The sequence below is a fragment of the Astatotilapia calliptera genome, chromosome 19, assembly GCF_964374335.1.
Source record: "Astatotilapia calliptera chromosome 19, fAstCal68.1, whole genome shotgun sequence".
Classification (NCBI taxonomy): domain Eukaryota; kingdom Metazoa; phylum Chordata; class Actinopteri; order Cichliformes; family Cichlidae; genus Astatotilapia; species Astatotilapia calliptera.
The window spans coordinates 23,650,338-23,674,600 of record NC_137440.1 but is presented as its reverse complement, the minus strand read 5'-3'; positions in this window follow the sequence as shown (position 1 = coordinate 23,674,600).

The window sequence follows — 24,263 nt, the reverse complement described above, 5'->3', positions numbered from 1 at the left end:
GCCATTGTGTAAGCAGTTTTCTCTTTGTGCCATTTCTGTATATACCCTGTTTAATATCCAGCTGGCTTTGAATAAATGGCAGCCTATACTACAGTTACTTCATAGTGCAAACACAGAGACAGGCATTGAGGCTCGCATTCATACCTACATCCAATTTAGAATCACCTACTGTAATATGAATTTCTTTCACTTTAAGAGGAAAGTGGCACACAAAGGGATGACATTCAAGCTCCACATAGAGATGCCTCTATAAACAAATAAATAAATAAATAAATAAATAAAGGGGGAAAAGAACAACAGTATTAAGCATCTCCATGTCTGTCCTGTTTATGTACTCACTGACTGTGTCTGTGCCTGGTATATTTAAGTAGTGTGCAGCTATGAATGTATAAAGATTTTTAAAAACCATTGATTGACACTATTGATTTTATTTTTTTTTGTCCTCCTGCAGTAAAGCTGCAGCATTTGCTGTTTTTGGTGTGTGTGTGTGTGTGTGTGTGTGTTTGGATATCTTTTCAGTTTTCTTTACTCGAACGCCTCTAACCTCCAGATATGAGACACAGCCTGCTGAATCACCTTTACTATTAAAGCTGTCATTTCATTTTTTGAACAGTAAGAATAGGCGGCGGCGTGGGCTACTTTTTATTTATCATTGTGACAGGAAAAGTGTCATAATAGCTATCTGCATCTCACTCACTGCTGCGTTATGAGTCCATTTAGCTTCTGTGAGACCCGGACTCTAGAGGCTGAGCACAGAGAGGAGAGGTGAGCAGAGACGGGCAATCAGGAGGATGTAGCGTGATGGATAGAGGGTATAGAACGATGAAATATGCATCAGGGATCTCGTGAAATTTTAATCCAGACTGTTGACTGGAGGTTGACCCAGTTGTGACCCAACACTTGGGGGAGTGAAAATATCCACAGAGGGAGGCTGGAGGGGTAACACTGGGTGCAGGAGCAGGACGAGGAAATTGTGAGGAAGAAAGGAGTAATGAGGTTCACCCGAGGTGTAGACGGGTAATTTGATCTGTCTGAGTGTCTGAGCGTCTCTTAACGACACAAGAAGGTAGGGAAGGATCGGGACAATGAAGTCCAATTTTTAAGGGATGTGAACAGGAGATGTGCTGCAGCTTTAAACAATTCCCTAAAAAGAAAGTATACCTTAAATGTTTAGGATTGTGTTGACAGAAATGACTAAGTCCTCGTGTTGAAAATCACACATATTTTTCTTTTAGAATAGTTCAAAGGAAACACAAACAGCTTTCTCCCAGACTTTAATCTGTTGTATGTTATTACAAAAAAAAGCTTTTATGCACACACACACACAGAAAAAAAGCTTTATCCCTTTGTGCATATATCGTAAGCAGAACATTTGACCATATCCCCAGGACATCAGTCTGTCACAGTGTCTAGTGTTGGGGGGGGGAAGATGTTAATATTTGCAGAGGCTGATTGAACTGCACGGGATGATAAGGCTGACTTATGTAAATTCTGTTTTTAGTTTGTATTTGCCTTTAATGTTTGTATTCAGCAAGTTGTTGCTGATGTTGAACTCATAATCTTTTTCTCCCTTGGCATTCATTATCAGCCGTTATCTGGTTGTTTGTGTTTTAGAAACATATTTCAGTGTTTGCAGGAAAAAAAGGAGCATTTTCAGGTGTACTCGTACTGAATAGCATTTAGATATATATTTATATAGCACTGGTGTATATACTTTATTTGTTGTTGTACCCACAAAGTTCTTGCAGATAAGGTCAAGCACTGTTCATGGACACCACCTGTTAAAATTTTGTCAAGACTACACAACACATAAAGGAGGCTGAATATGTAAAGTGCTTGTTTATTGCAGTATTTCACCTAATCACGAAGTACTACTGCTGTTTTAGCTGTGTTTATTATTCATTACTTCCAGCTTTATTAATCAAACTGTTTAATCTTTGTTGATTTAATTAAACTTTGCATTCAATTTGATAAAAACTTTAAAATGGTAGTTTCTCTAACTAAATGGACGATGAATGAATGTTCTGGATATATCTCGCAATTTCACAAATGCAGCTAAGGTGAATTTTTAATCCCAAGTGGTATTTACATTACATTTCCTTTCACTAATTCAAACTGATACATTTAAGTTTTAATCTTAGTCTTATGCAATCCCACTCTCATCCTGGATTGTCCTATGATGCTATGATTTTTTTTTTAGATATTTGTTAGATGTCGCCTGCGTATCTCCAGTATTTGCCACTAAGAGCAGCACTGTTTTAGATGCTTGCAGAGTCCACGTAAAGAGGTTTGATGCCAGATGATTGTTGTTTGTGTCACAACAAACAGCAGTCGTTGCTGTTGCTATCTACTATAAAGGTTTAGATGGTAAAATCTACTTGTTTAGGTTTGGCTGAAATACATCGCTTTACTGTGGCAAGAGATTTGCCCAGCAGCTGTGATAAAACTGCATTATTTTAACCCCCTGGAATAAGCATGAGAATAAATCTGAACAGACTTCTGCAGAAAACGTTGAGTAGATAGCTCGATTCACCTTGTTCCACCTTAAGGCAAAGTATTAACGTAATTTAATAATGCATCTAAGCGGAGTGTTCGCTTGGCTCAGTTAGAGGTCTTCTTCTTTATTCAATATTTACATGTTTTAATTAAGTCACGTAAAATTAGCAAAACAATGATGTACTTATTACTTGTACTATACATCTCAATGAGATCCATGCATGTTACCAAAGTTATTTTTTATTAGACTAGTAGTATATCAGAGCTTTTAAAATGTGCAGCTGGTTTCTGGTTAATCCTAAAATGTTCACCTTGATTCCAATTCTTGGGAATTTTTGCTTTTTTTCCGCAACTGTGCGCTTGCTCATAAACCTCTCTATGCGTTCCTTTTTGTGCGTTTGCATGCGCAGGCGTGTGCACTACTCGCAAGTTTAACCACTCCGTCAACCTCTAGCGCAGCGGTCCGTAGCTTCATTAATAACCCTTGCGTTTGTTGAACGGGGCTCTGGCGATCTATTGCGGTCTATTGCGGTGTTGTTTTTGTTTGGCCCTGGTCACGGCGATTCCTGGGAGATGGCAGCATCATAAATCTACAGCTTATTCATGGAGCTAACCTGACCTTTATGGCCACACCGTGAACAGGGGGAGAGGCAGGGAAAGAGATGAAAAAAACCAAAGGAGAATAGTAGAAAAGGCAAGGGAAAAGAGCGAAGAGCGAGGGAGAGTGTGAAGTTCGAGGGTTGAAAGGTAGAGCCGAGGCCATGAGAATGATAAAGAGGAGGAAGGCAAGATAAAAGAGGAGTGAAAGGTGCTGTGGGATAGAAGAATAGACAGAGACGGCTGGGAGAGATGTGAAAAGATAGAGAAGGAAAAGGAAATTCAGCAGAGAATGAATGAAGTGAGAGACAATAACAGAGTATGGAAGTGGTCGAACCAAGAGGTTATTGCAGGATGAAAGCAATCAATGAGTGCAAAGGCAAGAGAAATAGAGATTCAGGGAGATGAAGAATGGTATGCCTGTATGTGTGTGTATTATTCCTATGCGTCTCGGGCTGATGGAGCCCTTCTCTCCAGGACCTCCTTCACCTGTTGGGTCTTTAATAAAGCCTCCATGTCGGGGGTTTCATTGACTGTCAGATGGCAAAGCATCTTTCTACATAAGCTGTCTCATACGTGAAAAGCAAAAACTATAATGTTCTGTGAGAGTGGCTCAAAGTCTGTGTGATTGCGTCTGTGTGTCAGTACTGGGCTTTTAGTTCGTATGCAGTGAAAGTTTTAGATAAATGGAGATGAAAACTGTTTTTCTTGCCACCATGAGCTCATTTGTTCGTTTACATCACGTCACATCTTTAATATGTAAAAAAGAAATCTGGAATATACAGTGAAATGTAAAACACATAAATAATTATATTTTAAAAATTATATATCTATATATATAAATAGATTTTTTTAAATACCAAAAATTAAATGGTTGCATAATTCATTGAGGTCTACGCCTCCTCATTGAGTTCTAGAATACTTTGGTGTGCAGAGAAATTGATGGTTGACTCGATGACAAGGTGCCCAAAACAAACCCAAATCATCACCCCTCCACCACCGTGCTTGACAGCTGGTATGAGGTCTTTGTGCTCATATGCGGTTTGGTTTTCACCAAACGTAGCGCTGTGCATTATGGCCAAATATTTTCACTTTGTTATCATTGTTCCAGTCGTCTTGTGTGGAGATAAGTCAGGCCGCCATGTTCTTTTTAGAGAGAAGAGCCTTTTTCCTGGCAAAAATTCCTAAAAAAGCCATGTTTTTTTAGTCTTCTCTAACTGAACTGTCATGAACTTTAACATTTAACATGCCGAGACCTGTAGAGTCTGAGATGTAGCTCTTGGGTTTTTTACAGTTTCTCAGAGCATTGCACGGCCTGACCTTGGCATGAATTTGCTGGGACATTCAGTCCTGTGAAGACTTGCAGCTGCCTCAAATATTTCCCACTTGTGAATAATCTTTCTCACTGTGCAATGATGGACTTTATATTATTTGGAAACGTCCTTAAACCCTTCCCAGATTGATGGGCAGAAACCATTGCCTCATTAGAAACACTGCTGATATTTTTCCTCATTGGTTATGTGTAAACACATACTTCCAAATGCACCGGACCTACAAACTGCCAGATTATCTGCTATTATCCAGGTGGTCACGCTCACTGATTATCACTTATTCAAGTGCATTTGATTAATGGCATCTGGTTGCGCAGTTTCCTCTTAACTCCTATGAAAGTGATAAAATTGTACTTTTATTCTACAATTAACACACACACATAAACTGAATTCATTAACAAAGCGATTAAACATCTAATAAAAATAGCTTAAATCTAAAACTATTTAAAACAAAGTTTGTCTGTTTTCAAATTTAATGTGTCAAACTATTGGTTTTCTAGTATTTGAACTTTTTAAGAAATGTTTTCATTCATTTTTAAGTGATTTAAAAATGATATGAATTACACTGTTTTCATTTGAAAGAAGCAAAGAAAATTACTAAGATTTTGTTGAGTAATTCATCATCATATCCAAGCATGACCCAAATATCTCAAATATGCAGCAGCATGTCCAGAATCCTCATATTTTTACTGACAGAAAATACAAAACTGAACCGACTCTGCTCTTATGTCTCATTATTACCCAAATGATACTCTAACCATTTGCACCTAATTGCTCTGGCAATATTGTCTCTGAACCTCTGTTCCAATTGAGCTCATTAGGATGAAATTGCATAGAGATAGTGGTTTAGATTTGTGGGCTTGCAGCATGCTGGACTGATGGAGCCATTCCTACAGAAACTGCTCTCCTCATTGGTATTCTGCACTTGTCTGCCACACAGACCCATCATAGATCCAGCAAGTAAAAGAAGCACCATTAAGAAGCAGTGGTGATCACTGCTGTAGGACTTAGACACACAAACGCACACACACGTTAGCAGATCTACAGATGAAACATTACCACGCACAGTAAGCCAATTAACTACTACATCCTTTAAGTTCAATATCAAGTTAGTAACAGAAAAGTCATCTAGAGGTCAGTGCACTAAATGTGTCACATAACTTGCAGCTGTTCACCAGGAAAATTGACTCCAGTGTTTGTTTTGAAGCTGTGTTCATGGAAAGGCTCTGGTTTGGTCTGAGAATTATGTTCTCTTGGTTTGTTGTCTTGGGGATTTTCCTGTAATTTCAGAGAAATTGAACGTTTTGGAAACTCAAATGAGATCTCTACAGACTGCCAGGAAAAATCAATTGGCTGGTCAAGGCTGTGGTAAGCAAAAACTACACACACACGCACTGAAACACAATCACAGAAATCCAAGAACACACACTTCTCTAGAGGTAAACTTTGCAGTGGGGAAGATAATAGTGTATGGAGAGACAACCACAAAGTTGCCTTCTGGTTTATGAAGTCCTGTTTTGAAACCTTTATGTTTAGTACTGTGCTATCCTCATGTTGCTTTTTTTGTTTTGTTTTTGAGCCAGTGGTAAGTATATTTGGACAAGAGGGTAGAGGGCTAAGTTAACAGCACGAACATCATCGAGGGATACTTTCTGTCATAGTTTGGCAGATCAAAGACTCAAAAGCAAGAAGAAAAACACCACAAAAAACAGACAAGGTAAAGTGAAAACACCCCTTAAATGGTATTGGGTAAGTAGCCCAAATGGTAAATGGCCTGTATTTGTACAGCGCTTTTACTAGTCCCGCCTAGGGACTAGTAAAAGTCCCTAGGGCGCTTTACACACCCAGTCATCCACCCATTCACTCTCACACACTGGTGGAGGCAAGCTACAGTTGTAGCCACAGCTGGCCTGGGGCAGACTGACAGAAGCGAGGCTGCCATATTGCGCCAACGGCCCTTCTGGCCAACACCAGTAGGCGGTAGGTGAAGTGTCTTGCCCAAGGACACAACGACCGAGACTGTCCAAGCCGGGCTTGAACCGGCAACCTTCCGATTACAAGGCAAACTCCCAACTCTTGAGCCATGGTCGCCTGAATACAAGGTTTGTAAGGTGAAAAGGTAAAATAACTCAAACTATTTCTTAGCAGGCAGTAACAGATGAGGAAGGGTAAACAGTCTAATAGGAAGTAAAGGGCTAAAGAGATTGCACATAGGAGGGAAACTAATCATGACATGGGGGGTACAAGTGAACGCAAGAGCACAGAGACAAAAAGAAGATTCAAAAGGACACAAGTTCATCGATGTTTGCAGGCATACTCTTAAGATCCTGCCACAGCGAGTCTATTGGGTCAAGGTCTGGACTTTGGCGCGGTCACAATAAATACCAAACATGAATGAAATCACAACAGAAAAACAGAGCTAACCTCACGCCAGAACACAGAAACCTCTGAGGTTTAAATAAGCACAGGTGACAACAATTATCCTAACCCTACCCCCATTTATTGTTTGGAGAAAAGCAAAAACAGACTTTTTGGAGAAAAATGCAGAAATGATAGTTAGATAGTAAGAGTAAATATTCTCTGTTCTATAATTGCAAAGACATGGGAGAACGATTTAATAAAAACGAAAATTACATACTGATTGCCTCTAGGGTTAGGATTAGTGTGGTGGCTTAGTCAGATCTCAGAGTCAACCTTCCTCATTTTGCAATAACTTTAGACCAAAACTGTTATTTTTACTGTTTATTTCTGCTTTCAAGTTGGGGATTCAAATATCGGAGTATGTGGAGATTGACTTGTTTATGAAGCCAGGCTCAAATGGCCATTTAAGGAACTACTTTTGTCTGATCCCTTATGCACAAGGAATTGCCACAGCAGATAGTGCCACAGATTTTTACATCAAATGTCCATCCTGGTGCAATTCCCTGGGGTTTCATGTCTCCTGCCAGAATCAAACCAGGGATTTTTGCTTGTTGGGCAATATGTAAACTTCTACAGTATGGAGCCACAAATCTTTCATCCTCAGAGGTTGCTACAACTAAAATGCATAAATGGAAGGTAGCCTCATTCAGGGAAAGTCTAGAGAATAAATTGATAATGGTCGTGACAGGATGACCCAGCTTGCTGTGCTTTTGTCTAAGCTCCTTGGCAGAAAAACTGGAAGTAATAACAACTAGCTTAACTCTATACATACCGAAATCTCATAATCTCACAAAACAACAGTTTGATGGGAGTTGTTTGCTGTGGAAATTTCTTAAGCTTTGTGTCCTTGAGAAAGCCCCTTTACTCCTACAAAACCTTTTTCCAAGTTCCCATTCTTTCCTTCCTCCCTCCTCCTTGGGTTTCTCTGCTTTGCTTTGCTTTTTTTCCTGACATTATCTCTTCCTCTTCTTTCCCTTGTCTCCCTCGACCCTATCTTTACCTGTCCTCAATTTTCCCCCCATCTCCCTGCCTTCCTGTCATCTCTCCTGCTCTCTGCTCATATCTTCATAACTCTGTCTTCCCCTTCCGTCTTCTCCCGCCTCTCCTCCATCTCTTCAAAGTCATCTCAGTCTTTGCTGTCACCGCACTGAGAATTACGCATCGCTCAAAGCTGTAACATCTGACAAAATGCTGTTCACTGACATTGTCGGTAGTAACACATGGAGAGATAGGAAAAGTTCACTCAAGCAGCCATCCTATTATCCCACCAGACACACACACAATTGCTACCCACACTATGACAGTTGTAGATACATCCAATTTACCTTGTAGTGGCCTCCCGAAGGGACGGCGACAACTGAACAGTTCGTAACTCAAAATAACAAACACAAGCAAGTGCGCGATGCATCACATACACACTGGCTTCCTCTTCCTCTCTCCCTCCCGCTCCGCATTAAGTGCATTCAAGTGGCTGGTAACAGTAGCAGCATCAGGCTTTTATCGCAGTAATTTGCAGCCATACATCAGTGTGACACTGGCCGGGGCAGGACGGTGTCATCCCGCTCCCAGACTCTAAACTGCACTCTCTGCTGACACCTGCCAAGGGCAGCCAGATAATGTAGATGTATGAATTAAACAACACAACTTTGATGTTGCAGATCACAATGCATCATTCATTCACATCCACAGTGAGACACAAAAGTGAAGGATACTGTTCATCTACAGCCGTGAGGATGCGATAAGGGATGCAAGGGATAAGCGATGCACTGGTCATGGCTGGACTTCAATCAGTGAAGCTTCAGTGAAAATATACAGAGTGCTATTTATGCAGTAGCTCACATCTGCATTCAAAGGGAAATGGCCAAAGGGAGGCTGCTGGGAGAGGGAGAGAGACGGGGAGAGGTAGAGAGGGAGAAAGGGATGATGATACAGGGAGGATGAGAGGGATAAAATGTCATAGCTGGGGTTGATAGACGGGGAAGGTCCATCCACTCCATCTCTGAGTATATGGAGGGATAGAGATGAAGGGAAAGGGAGGGGATGAAAAAGGAGCAGCGAGATAGCCGTGAGGTAGAAGGGGGACTGTATTAGAGAGAATGTGAGCGAAGGGAGTAACATGAATGGAGGAGAGAAAGGGGGAAAGCCGGGGGATTAGGGAGGCAGGAGAAATGAGGGGAGGAGTATAATGTTCTGTCAGAACAGAGGAGATGTCGAGAAAAATGTGCAGGTTGTTGAAGGTGAAGAGGTACAGGTGGATTTGAATAGTAGTCTGCCTGGACAGGGAATGGGAGGAACGAAGGGAGAGAGTGAGAGAGGGAGGCTGGTAAAGGTTAAGAGGGATTTTGTTAGGTGTTTGTGTGTGTGTGTGTGCGTTTTATTCCATCCTGACTGATTTTAATGGGGATCCTAAAGTTTTACGTGAGGTTACCTAGGTAACTAAAAAAATGATGCTGGGACTGGTTGTAGGACATTGTTATTTGTGCTGGGGAAGAGACAGAAGACCATGCTGTGCAGATCCACGCAGGTCTGATGTTTGTTTGTGTGTCTGCTGCTGAATTTGAGTATTCATCGGTGTGGGAAGTGTGTACAACACCTTAGTAAACCCTTATGTTGTGAAGATATCACTAGTATTGTGTGCGTTCTTTCCTTCTTTGTTCTTTGAGAGATTTTATCGCTCAGAGCTCCGTCTCGCTGCCCTTTACGACATTACGCAGCGAATTCAGTCATGGAAGTGGAACAAGATTTGTGCAGTTACACTTTTCTGAGCTCGGATACACGAATTTACACTGTTGACCAGGCTTCATAGTGCTGAACTTTGAGGCAACTGAGAGGAACAGAGCTGAAAAAAAATTATACATGCATTGCATCACCCACAAGTACATCACCAAGCTTTCTGCACCACCTATCTAACATGGATGTGCAAATACATTTTGCTGTGCCACATTCTGGTGTGACCAGACATGTTAGGATGTTGTATTATTTAAAAAATGGTTTAATTTTCAGCATAAAGAGCATATTTCTCAAAGTGTATTGCAAATTTTATTACTTATATATGGGCTTTTTTCTTCTAGTTTGAGCCACTATTTGCATTATTCATATATAAACCGAGAAGATGAATGAATTTGTGATTGACCTAAACAAACTGTACAGCAAAAATGACCGAGGACTAAAAAAAAATGTTAATATTTATTTTATTGATTAAAACCTCCAGAAAATCTAAAAACGAAGCTCTCATCTTAAAATGACTTTCAAAACTTTGTCCTTTTCCCTTAAAAAATCATAATTTAAAAAGATTAATTTTGTATTTACATGGGTTATCTTTGTCTGCCGGTAAAAACTTGACAAATGTGCAAAAAAGAAAGAGAAAGACATCATAAAGTGGGCTCTGTAATTTGCAGCCAACACTGAAAGGAGTTCAAAATGTGCTTAAAATATGAGCAGAGAATCACAAAGCTAGACAGATTACACAAGCTAGTGTATTTGACTGTGGGCTGTAAAGTGAGGACATAAAAGTTGTCCTTAATGGCTTCTGATTTTGCAGACAACTTGTGTGCGAGAACAGTTAGTAAGTAAGCAGGAAGTGAGTGTGTAAATTACAACTGACAGTCTCTATAATTACTTCTGCCAAGGCTCAGTCTGTCTGCACCTTGCATGATTTTATTTCTTTCTTTTTCCCTACATTAGAAATTATTACATTTTGGAGATTTTATTTCTTCTTCTTCTTCTTCTTCTTTTTTTTCTTTTTTTTTTTTACCATTGATAGATCAAAAATGGACATTCCACATCATGCCTTGACAGATAGATATCATAACAAAAAAGAAATTGGGACATATTGTCATGAAAATATCTCAAACTAAACAAAAGGCAGGTGTTCCTTTAGATGCAGGAACTTAATTCATGCATAGTATGGACGGAATTTTCAGCCTCAGCAGTGATATTCATTCAATTAGCTGAGGTTGGTTTGGTATCCAAAACATCTAAACAAGACCCAGGTTGCAATAAGAGAGCATTAATCCTTCCAGTTTAAGATTAGGAAGTGCAGAGCGGTTTCAAAGAAAGAAAATATGTGTGTTTATCTATTTTTTTAATAATAATAAAAAAAATTTAAAAACTGATAAACACCAATTTTTCTCCAATGTGCCCATGTGCAATATGTGCTTTGAACATATGTTTTATTCCTCAGGTTTGTCTGTATATGTATTGTTTATGGACATGTGTTTCCCAATGTGTGTGTGCAGGAATGTGCCTCGTTTGTCGATGCACCCTTGCCAGTATGTGTGCATAGGTGCACATGTGTGTGCATGCCCATGAATCTGTCTGTCCGTGTAGCTGTGCTTGCACTATATGACAGAGTGTGAATCACCAGAAGCAGCAGAGCCATAAAGCCCAGAGCTGTTAGGCAGGATGGCTCCTGGAATGATCACAGGGTGGCTGTACTTCTATTTCCCAGGCAGCTATCACTGTGGGAGGCTGCTGTCGCTGTGTTTGCAGGGACCCGAGGGTTAGCCGGTATATAGTCACGCCTGACAGGACAGCCAATGGCCATAATGTCAGCAACAATGATTGAACACATGAAATATGTGCTCTTTGTCCATGGGATTGGACAGGGTGGAGGTTAGAGGTAGGGTCAGGGTAAGGGTTAAGGCAAAAGGAAAATTGCCTGTTTGGAAAGAAAGCCTGCCTGCTCTGCCTCCATCCTTTATTAGTCAGTGCTGAAAACTTGCTTCAGTGACAAACAAGATATTTGTCAGTTCTGATTTCTTCTCTAAAGCAGATCTCTGCTGGTTACCCCCGCAAAATGTACTGTAATATGAAGATATTAATAATGCACTATGTTCCCACTGCCAGGGCGGATCTATATAATTGCACCAGACAAAACATTCTTCTGATACTTACTAATGCAGCATAATTTTTGAATAAGTTAAAGATCAAAATATGTGACTATGATGGAAACATGCACAGGTTACTGAAGAGCTGAAGTTGGCTGTTTTTTTACTGAAACCCAGAGGACTGCTGATATTTAAAATTGTGCCCTCTGATTAATGCACAGAAGTGTATTGATAGGCATATGTACATGTATGGCCTGAAAAGGAAAGAAGAAGAAGAAAGACAAATTGCATATTGTGGGCTCTGTTTTGCCCTTCAGCTCTTTTCTGTTTATGCCTCTGCTTCTCATCCAGTCTTCAGTGCAGTTTTTCTCCATATACACAATCAGTCAACAGTGCTTGTATTTACATTGCACCAATGGCACCCACTCCTGCCATTAGAATATGGATGCAACCATTGTTTTGCATGTTTTCCCCATTTGTATTAGTTATATGACATTTTGTGACAAGTGTGGGTTTTTGTCATTTACCTTCTGCTTCAGCTGGAGAGACTAAATGGAAGCTCTGTGGAATAGTGAATGAGAAATAACAACATTATTATTGTTAAGTGTTTCATAAGTAGTTTTGCAGGCATGCTCATCTATCACAGCTCCAGGGGTGGGTGGGTGGAGGCAGCAAGCTGGGGGGATTCTGGAACCTGGTATGAGGGGGCTGCACGGTGGTTTGGTGGTTGTTAATGCTTGCATCTGACTGTTGATGACTTGAGATTACAGGCCAGGATACAGAAGCTCAATAGTGCCATCAACAGATAGAGGGAGGCATTGCCGATCGCTAAACAGCTCTGAAAATTCAACGGGGTGATAGTCAGTGAGCTCTTTTGGGGTGTAAATGGTGAAGATTTATCAGAAATATGATCAGGTCATAAAGTGAAATATGCCATCGTCTCTACGGGGTCTGGTGAAGGATATATGAGGCTCGGGGATTAAGGTGAAGATGAGGCTGGCTGGTGTCCAACCTATTCTCTGCCAAGGTTAGACTATCCTCTGGCCTTTAAAAACCTGTCAGCTATGCAGCCTCTATTGCTCTCTCTCTCTTGGTCTCACTCACACACACACACACACACACACACACACACAAACACGCGCGCGCACACACACACACACACACACACACACACACACACACACACACACACACACACACACACAGAGTTTGGCCTTATACTGCCCAGAAGCAAGGTCAAGGTTAGAGCACACTTCAAAATCACTGGCCCACTTCATCTTGCACACTTTTTTTTTCAACTTGTTTCTTAGTCCAACACACACACTCATACATATCAGACGCACAAAAAAACCCCAAACACACCACACCGCAGAGTTTTCCCCCCATAAATAAGCATGGTCCATCCATCATGGGGCCTCAGTGGATCCTGGTTGCCCTCTAGCTACTCCAGCCCAGCAGCCCCAGCAGCAGCACCACACTGGGGGACGGACACAGAAGGTTATCCCAAACCTCCACAAGGAGAGGAGTAATAATAATCATTATCCCTCTGAGTGTCAGTCTGGATTCCTTGCTGGTTGGTGTGTGCGAAACAAATGGCCCACAGTGCATTTAAAGGCTTTTTAAAAAAAAAAAAAAAAGAAATCTCCCATTTTTTCACTTCTTCATATAGATTTTCCGTCTGACCAAGACTAACTGTCTAACAGAGTGAGTGTAAAAGCTTCAGTGTGTGTTGTAAGTTTTATGTCAGTCAGTGAATGCGAGGGGATGGAGCTCATGTAATGCTGCAGGGAAACGATACAGATTCACCCCTCTGATAGTGCCACAGGGGAGATGAAGGAAACATTGGAGAGTGGAAGCTCAAAGTGTGTGTGTGTATGTGTGTAAGTGTGGTGAATGAAATACAGAGGGAGTTTGTGTGGGTTTTCCCTTTCAGTGTGTGTCTGAGTGCGTGCACATTCATCTTAATAAATGAATTGAGTTTCAAATTAGAACTCAATTAATCTATAACATTTGGTTTCAAAGCAGGTATCTGAATTAAGACGCTGCTCAAAGCAATATCTGGAAAAGTGCCAGGCAGATTACTAAATAGGAAAACAACAGGTAATAAAAAAAGGAAAAGAAAGAAAGTACACAGACATTTCAATGCCGTCTCAGTGGGAACATTATCAGAGATAATCTAATGAATGTCAGAAGACCGTAAAAACTTGCTTTTGTGCTTTAATTTAATTTTCTTGGAAGAGTGTTGCACATTTCTTCCAAACTAAAAGAAAGTCATCAGTAGAGGTTTCTCTAAGCTACACACATTCACCACCACCTAGTTGTTTATTAGTATGCATAACATCAAAGTCCTTCTAGCAAGTCTAGCCAGCGACTGGGTAGTTATTTTCATTTAATAAGACTGAGCATTTATCTAAATGAATGTGAAGAGAGCTATAGCTTTAATTTCTGTGGTCTCATACCATGCGTTCATTCATTTACAGCTCGATCTAGAGTCGAGGCATGATCAACACACCACCAGAGCACCGAACTGGTGCATTACCAATTTTCACGCTGTAAAAAAAAAAGTCTAGAAAGATGTAAACCCATCTATCCAATCACTCATGAGGATCGTGGGATGGCTTGAGCCTATCCTAGCTGAGTGAGAGCAAAAATACACTCTGGACAGGTCACCATTCTGCTGGATGGCTGGAGACTGACAAAAGCTCACATTGAAATTCACACCTTAGGTAAATCACCCCTTCATCTAACCCATGCGTGTCTTTGTACTGTGACACGAAGCTGGACTACTCAGCTAGCATAAGCGAACTCTGCACAAAAAATCCAGCTTGGATTTAAACCCAGGGCTTTCTTGTTGTGAGGCGGCAGTGCTAAACTTTCTAATGCTAAGCTTCCCATAACGTCTTTGATATTCATAGAATATCAGTTCTTTATTAGTTAAATATATAGCACTTATTAATGCCTCTTTCTGTATGACTATATTTTACCTCAACTGCTACTGCTTGGCCATTATTGACTTTTCCCTCTGTAACCTCATAATTACTGTTTTTTTGATAACAAGCCTTGAAGCTGTACATGAATCTGACACTTAATAGCTCACACAGATATAGAATCATCAGAATCATAAATACACAGAGATGTAGTTTAAAGTCTGATCCTTACACAAAAAACAACTCTGTCAACTAAAAATTATACAGCAAGTCTGATCAGTGAATTTGTATTTGGGGTTTGAAGTAACATGCAAAAAATATGTTTGAAAATCTTCTTTTATAGCACGTGTCCTTGAGTGGAAACCTTTCAAAGTAAGAGCTTTTCTGTGTCTGTGTGAGTACTCCAGCTTACTCTCACAGTCCAAAGACATGCAGTTACTGGGGTTAGGTTGAACTGCATGACTGCGAGTGGGAAAGGCTGTCTCTCTCCTGAACTGGATAATCAGAAGAAAATGTATGAATGGATGAATATTCTTTAAAAAAAAAAAAAAGAAAAGAAGAAGAAGAAGAAGCTAATACTTGTTGTGCTAACTTTAACCTTCTTATCCTGAATGGAGAAAGAACCTGTGTGTCTTCAGTGTAAAAATGTAATGCCCAAATAAGTACTTTATCATGACTAATAAACAGCCAATATGCATTCTAATAAGAAACTAGCTAATGGTGAACACATTTACCATTACATAGAGTGTTGAGTTTAAAACATGGGTCTTATTTTGCAGTTTTCAGTCCTGTCCTTTTCTTATGAAAACATTTTAGTCACTACAGTAATTTGCTGAAAGGTGGGCATGCAGCGGAGTCCAGCAGGTCGACAAAAGCACTCAAACGATCACTGAGGCTGGAAATAAAATCGCAGCTGAGTCACACTTTCAAAGCCTCGTAATTGGAGGTGAAACAGAAAGTGAGTGCACCAAAAAGTTGGCTGTATAGAAAAACGCTGGCAATTCAAATTATGTCAAACCACAAAGACATTCTGCAGCTGCAACGGAAATAATGAACACAATAAGACCACACTCAGTGACAAAATCTGGCCCTGAAACCACTCTGTTAAAGTTGGTGAATTTCTCCCACGAATAAAACTAATCATTCAATCTTTATATAAGATTGAAAAATCTTATACAGAGACATAAAAAATAACACCCAGACTCAGGGAGAGTCTGGGTGTTACACACTGAAGAGTCCCACACCCACAAATCAGACTAGAGGACAATGAGATGAATGCTCTAATTTACCCCAGATTAATTCTTCTACAAGCACAAACAGGATCATTTAAAAGATGCCAAAATCACACAAAAAGCCTCTGCAAAGTGCTTTTAATGAATTAAACATTAACATGTTACCTGTTTTGGGATTGCATGCATTAGCACCAAAACAAATGGTTCGCTCTTTGACAAAACTGGGTTGCACCTCACAGCATCACAACGACACTGCTGCGTTATAACTGACAGAAATGGTTCACCCTCATCACACCTCTTTTGTCTCCGCAGACTAATTAGGGAGTAATCGCTGTCAATTTAGGCAGGGAATTTATGCAACATGACACATTCTAACAGCGCTCAAGGGCCTTATGTATCCTCATCTTGATCAGAAACTTAATGTGGTGCCCTGCTTATTTATAGGCGGCTCTTAACCTTTAAGACTGCAGGGAATGAGTCCAGGAACATCCGCAGACCTCAGGGATTTATATCCCCTAGTAAAATAAGATTAGTCTCAACCTAACTCAAGCACTCTCCCCATCCGTTCAAAATGATGCTGTAATTTGTAAAGGTGGCAGAAAAGAATAAGGAGAAACTGTCTAGTACAACAGTTTAAATGGAAATTTATACCAATCGTCCTGCTGTGGACAAAATGCGTTTTTCATTTAATGTGGACTTGAGCCAGCGCACTGGCAGATATATGTAGATACTGAGCAAAGGATCTCCTTTTATTTCATTTCAGTCAGTTAATATAACATTCTTAAAAATACATCCAGCTACTCTTCCTCCTCTGAACACCTGTTTGTTAAATGAGTCCCTAAAGCAACTGCGAACCACTTATTAGCAAGTAGCAGCACTTAGCAGATGTTTGGAAACGCTGCTTATGCGTCTCGCTTTTGCTGACAAATTCTGTGCAGCGTGTCTGTGTGATTTTGTTTTTTCAAAACTGAAACGTATATAAAAACACTTATCACATTATCCTTAGTAATGTCTCTTCCAGTAGGCGCTAATTCTTATCTTGGGCAAACTACTTATCAAAGACAGTCTGTCATTTGTTTTTCTTATCTTATTCTGAAGTACTGGAGCTTTTAGTTTGAAATATTTTTTGCTTTTTGCAAAAAAGATCTAGTTGTCAAAGTAGCTGTGCATCTATTTCCTTGTTTATTTCAAGGTGACAGTCGTTAGTACTCCGAGTAAGACAGAAATATGTACAGGAAAAAATATTGTTTTGTTAAAATAACTCAATATTTGTAGGATACATGTTCCTCAATTGGTCTAATTTTAAGCCTATAATAAATACGAATATATAGATCCATCCATAAATAGTTCTTAAATCCTTTCCTCTGTTCCACAGAGGAAATTTTAATTCTGGCAGTTATGCAAAAGAACAGGTACAAAATGCAAATTATTTTCCTTCTCATGCATGACCAATGAGCCTGACCCAGACCCAGATGCAGAATTTAATGGCGGTAAGGGGTCTCTGAGTATTTTATTTTTTTAATTATAATTTTCTGAAATGAGCCACTTCTCAGCATTTATGTGATGCTTTTAATTCCATGATTTCTTGGGTTCAAGTTAAGAGTTTATAGATGTTTTGTTCATATTTGTGAATGAATCCTTGTGTGCCCTTGGCTCTTTTCTTTACACTTCATTTGTTTTTAACATTCTTTAGTTTTCCTCCCTTGTAGTAAGTAAGTTTCCATCCAGCCTGTGTCTACTTTAGAGTTCTCACTGGACAAAATACATAACATGATCAACTTATTATGTGTTATATGTTGATGTATTATTTTTATCATATTTTTGCAAGAATGTTTGCTTTACAGCACTTTGAGAGCACATGTTGTGATGAAAGCGTTGCTCACTTCATGTTTTTACTAAATCAGATGTGATGAACATCAGTGATCTCAGTGCATTTAGGGAGCTGGAAGAGCATGTCACCAAGGTTCTGTTTGTATAACTGCTAATTCACAGAAGTCACTGAAACACATCATACGCAGTCAACAAGTGTGTTTGCCTGTTTAAAATGTGGTTTTGGAGAATGGTCAGAATGTGGGTTGCAATTTTCTTGAGAACTGCTCACGATGCTCTACCATAAAATTCCCTTTATGCAGTGGGCACAATTGAACTTTAATTATATAGCCCTCCACAATAAAAATGACACATCCTTTTGTTGGTTTACATTGTGCTAAATGGATTTATGTGGTGTAACATGGTATGATTTAACACTGTTGCAGGCATTATTGTGGAGATGGCTTCCTCATGTATAATCTTGTAATGAAATATGATTTTATTAACTCTAAAAAGGCTAATGGAGTTTAAGGATCTACGAAAAGACAAATAAGCTGTCTGTTGAAGGTGGAAAATATTATTCTGACATGTGTTTTTGTGTCTTTTAATTTTGCAATTAGATTTAGCCCCTATTTTATTGTGAGACTCAATTCAACACTAAATTAGATTTTTTTTTCTCTTTTGGTTCCTTTAAAGAGTACCCTTGGGTTAATAAAGAGCCAAAAGTCTTTTATATCCACATTTTCATTCAGTGGCCTAAGTCGTTGGATATACGCACAGGAGGCACTAAAAAGGCACTTTATAATGGTCCAAGGACACTCAGCCTTAAAGAACCTAATGCATGCTTTGCTGCCAGTGCAAAGAGGACGGAGGGTCGAAGCACTCAAGGAGAGCAGAGCACAGTGTGAACATGGAGAGTGTATTTACAGTGGAATAGATGGCAGATGAGATGAGGTCTGATTTTAATAGAGCAGAGACCTGCTCCCACAGCCAGCTGCCTTTAGAGAAGCCTCAGAGGAGAGGTGCCAAGGAGAGGTGAGGAGCAGTGTGTGTGTGTGTGTGGATGAATATTTGGATGAATAGTCACCTGTGAGGACTATGATCAAGACCTCATTAATGAAAAGCTGATGTTAAGGGTAAAATGTTATAACTGGGTAGGACTATATCCAAGGCTGCTGTTGTGTGTGTTTGTATGTGTGTGTACGCCAACCCATAGACCCATAGACTTCCCATAGACCATATAGATAGATAGGTGCTTTATTAGTCGTATTAGCCACATCTCCTGCATGGACTCCTGGCACTCTCTCACCAATTTCTCAGCTTTCAGAATGGCTCATATGCTAATCAGAAGGTTGCTGCTTCCTCTGGTCCATATGTTGAAGTATGCTTGGGCAGATGCTGAACTTTAAAAAAACCTCTGATGCATCTGTGATGCACGGTAGTAAATAATGAATGTTTGTGTGAATGGGTTAATGTGGTTTAAAGAGCTTGCTTGGAGTGCTTGGTGACAGAGAAAAGTGAAGGTAGAACACAGAGAGATGTTAAACTGAGCGATGGAACAACCCACTTATTTGTTATTACAGAAGATTAAGAGACTGGACACCAGTTCAGCTCGGGGTTCAGTGTCAATTTACTTTACAGTGTTAACGTCAGTATAGTTGCTTCTTAGGGGAAAAAAAACAAAAAGACAAAAACCTGTCCCGAGACATACTTATCAGGTTAATTTAGCTTAACTGGTTACTCTTATATTCTAATGCCATGGGTATCAATATGTGTGTTATCCTGTCCAGGATCTAATCTGTCGTTTGCCAAATATATATAGGCTCCCCTGAAATGGATAAGCTGTTTGTGTTGTGTTCATGCTAGGGTAAATGCATTAAATTCATTGAAATTCCAAAGGTGGTTGTATGCAACATAGTGCTACCAAGGTAATAAAAGGATATTCGCTTGAAATGCTGAGAACTGTGGTTGTTTTGGGACCATAGAGGAGTAACCTGTTCCTGCAAGTGGCAAAATAATGTAATGTCTGCTTATAAATTGTATGTATATAAAAAAAAACAGTAAAACCTTGGAAACTGATAGCTAAAAAATTGTCTGTGGTAAAATTTCTGCAGTGAATCCTAAACCAGCTGATCCAAAATGAATATTAATTCATAAAGACTTGGAACAAAGAAAACAGAAAAAGGAAATTTAAACTGATTTATAGGGAGACTTGATGTTTTTCCTTGATGTTTGTCAGAAAGTTTGTGATTCACTCAAAGGATGGATAATGGCATAGGGAGTTTTATGAGTTTGATGTGAAGGACTTCGGGAATTATGGCGTTCAATGTCAAACTGAAGTCCACAAACAGGACCCTGCATATGTCGCTGGGCAGCCAAGGTGTTGAAATGTATATATATTTATACCGATAGCCAAGTAAGCAAGTGTAGGGGGTCTAGTAGTGGGGCTGCGATGTCCTGCAGGTATGTCAACACCACAAATATTAGTGAGACAGATCTGTAGTCATTTAACGTGGTGACAGAGCGTTTCTTGGAGACTGGTATCATTGTGGCATGCTTAAAACAGGAGGAGGCTTCACACACCTCCAGATATCTGTAGAAGATCAGCGTGAAGATGGGGTGCCAGGTGATCAGTGAAGAATTTGAGGTAGGAGGGTGACACACCATCTGGACCAGATGCCTTCCTGGACCTTTTTCTCCTGCAGAGTTGTCTCCTGAAAATGTTATTTTTATACCGAGCCATATTACTGATCTGTTCCCAGTTAACCTCAATAGTTGCAAAATGTTCCTCCAGCTGTTTCTTTTTAATACCACTTAGTTTTCCAGCCTTGTGATCCCAACTTTTTTGAGACAGGCCGCTACCGTCGATTAAAAATAAACTAAGCAGGGTAAATGTGTGTGTGTGAAAGAGAGACAGAGGTTAATAACAGATATGATTCGATGCAGAGATGTCTATTAACACATAGTGAGTGAGAAAGGTGACTGGAAAGGAAAAACTCAATGCATCATGGGAATCCCCCGGCAGCCTACGTCTATTGCAGCATAACTAAGGGAGGATTCAGGGTCACCTGGTCCAGCCCTAACTATATGCTTTAGCAAAAAGGAAAGTTTTAAGCCTAATCTTGAAAGTAGAGATAGTGTCTGTCTCCCAAATCCAAACTGGAAGCTGGTTCCACAGAAGAGGGGCCTGAAAACTGAATCCTCTCCCTCCCATTCTACTTTTAAACACTCTAGGAACAACAAGTAGGCCTGCAGTGCGAGAGCGAAGTGCTCTAATAGGGTGATATGGTACTACAAGGTCATTAAGATAAGATGGGGCCTGATTATTTAAGACCTTGTATGTGAGGAGCAGGGTTTTGAATTCAATATTGGATTTAACAGGAAGCCAATGAAGGGAAGCCAAAACAGGAGAAATATGCTCTCTCTTTCTAGTCCCTGTCAGCACTCTTGCTGCAGCATTTTGGATTACAAGACATAGTGTCCTGATGTTTTTGGAATTGCAGCTGTAACAAAAACTCCCACATGTCTGTATAGCTTGTGCATGCTGTGTCACTTTTGCTTAATTGTACAAAAACTAAATTGTTAAAAAAGACATCTCCCAGTTTTATGGCTTATTATGGGCTTAGCTATGAGTTGGCTAAGAGCCTTTTCTTTCTTCACTGGTTTCCTTACGGCTTGAACATGTTAATGCATTAACTAGTGACCTTAAGAGGTAATGGTGGGTTTAGTTTGCTTTGGAGACAGGCTAGCTTGTTATCCTGCTTCCGGTCGTTGTACTAATCCAGTGAGCTGGCTGCTGGTGGTAGCTTCAGTTTCATTATGACTCTCGGCAAGAAGGCAAAAAAGCATAGCTGCCAAAACCCTGAACTATTCCTGCAGGTGCTTTGCTTTCCATGCCAACCATTCACCCCAACCATCTCCCATGACTTGCTTTCACGCAAAATGTTGCCTGGAAACACAATCAACTCTGAGTTGAAAATTAGTTTCAAAATGCAATTAGGAGAAAACATTTTTGGCGTGTAAACATATTTTTTTCTGGGAGACAGGGCAGAGAAATGCACATCCCCCATTATCACCCAACATACAACTGCAGTCAACTATATGGGACAAAGCAATGACTTAATAATCACACATGTTTTTTTAATGGAAGGTATTTAAGATATTCATAAACATGTTAAGATCCCTTCTGCTTTTCTTTTATACACACACACACACACACACACACACACACACACACACACACACACACACACACACACACACACACACACACACACACACACACACACACACAAACAGTTCCTCACAGCTGTGTGATGTTGACAAAATGCATCCAGAAACCAGCCACTCCATCATGTTGTACAAACACACACACACACATACACACAGGCCTTACGCACTCATTCACGCTTACACTCTGTTCCTCCACACCTTCTCTCTCACTCCCCAACACTGGTTTGACAGCTGTGGAGCAGCTTGCCAGCGATGTCACGCAGACAGAAAGCTTTTAACACAGAGAGGTGTGTAATATTCATAAGGAGTGCTCCACTTACTCTGCGATAGATGTTGGCGAGCTTGAGCGTGAGCAACACTGATCTGGTCTTTTGGTGATGTGGTCTAATATAATATTAATGGCAGTTGTGTGAGATAGGATCTACCCTGTTGTTCATTCTGCTCCATTTCTCGCATACAACCAGTTCCCACGTTGCAACACATAAGTTCGATAGGAGCTCGTTTAGCGTAGAAACCCACCACGGGGTGCTGTAATGCTATAGGGGAGAGCAAACGCTTTTTGGGGGTGTGCTTCTTTTGGGCTCTGTTCCTGCGGAGCTACTTTCTTGTTCTCACAAACACAATTTTCTGCTGATAGATCGGCCTGGCACCAAAAATAAAGCCCACTTTAGCAGCGGTTATCTGAGGGCAAAGGTTCCCTTTTTTAAGGCATAGTCTAAAAAAGTTTGCTTTGTTGCATTCTTTTAATTGGTCCCTTTATGTTCACACTGCCCAATTACAAGTGTAACTGGGCTTGTAAACAGGAGTGACAAAGAGCAGAGCTTTATTGACCTGCTTTGCTAATCTGCCATCCTGCAGGTTTGGACATTTAGGCGATGCAGAAGGGTCAAAATAAAGTTTTAGTGAAATAAAGTTGTTATAATTGACATTTTCAGGTGTTCATACCAGTCAAGTTCACATGAAGAAACAATATGTCACTGATTTTTGTAGTTATGCTACACAAATCAAAGACTGCGCAAGTGCATTTAAATGGTGACTATCTAATGTAGTTGTAATAAATCATAACTTACTTAACTTAACTTACTTAAATCACTTAAGATATGATACATGTTGATAGATTCATACAGGTATGAATTCTTCAGGTTAATTTAATTTAATTTATTTATTTAGGACAGTGCATGTTAATGAACATACATGTAAAAATTACATGAATGTAAACATACCAGATTATAGCCAAGGACTAATTTCCATCTGTTGTCCATCTGTTGTTCTTTTATATTTCAAAGTTTTGACATAATATTTAGATGTATTTGATATTTATATGTAAAGGTGAGTTTAACTGGGATGTTTGGCCTATTACATTTTTTATTGACAGTGTGGGTTTTATGTATTTCTATTTGTGGCTTGTCTTGCCCAGATCTGCACTGCAGATGGAAATTAGCTAGAGCCAAATCAGGAGCAATGCATCTTTTTTTTCTTAGAGCCTAATGTTTGTTGTACATGGTCTCCAACAAATAAGGAAGAAAAAGAAAAGAAAAGAGTTTAGTTTAACGATTTTGCAAATTAGATTTTGCAAATTACAATCACACGCAGTAGCCTTCACAGCCACAAATCCACCTGAATGCCTGTGGGTGATTTCGAAAAACTCTAGAGGTATAGTGTAGCTGTAAGAGCACAGGAGATGTATTGCTTAGGCGTATTCTTAATTGTAAATTCAGTTGGAAACCTCACGTTAAACAACACAAGAAAAAATTCTTAGACAATTGCATTACTACACAAAGCCAAAGAACTTGTAAATCCAGATTCTCTCTACATGCTGTACTGCTCCCTCATAGCTTCATATTTGACTGATGGAGGTGGAAGGAAGGGAAAATACATACAAATACATATCACCAACTCATATATATTTCTATCACAAACGGAAGTAATATGAATAGTGTGCAGTGCAAATTATTACAGTTCCACTACCCCACCGATCATTCTGTTGAATACATTAAAAATTCATGAATTAAGAGGTTTCAACATTATGCAGATTATGTACAAAATAAAAAACCACCAGTTATCTCCAGGTGTCCAGGATTTGTTCCAGCTGAGAACAACCAATTATGAATTAAGAGGAAACCTGAGATACAAACTAATGTTAAAGAAAAAAAAACAGTTTTTCTTTGACTGGAGTGATGTATTGACATTACATGGCACTTCTATCAAAGAAACATAAATGAATAAATATATAGATGTTTGATTTCTTTGAAATTATTGTAATTATGAAATACTGTCTTCTGTTGCAGCCTCGGTTTGTGTTTAGCTAAACGTTGTATTATGAGAGATAGGCGCGTATAAGCTGTTACTTCTGCCTACACACTTGTTTCCTTGTTTTTGAAAAATACT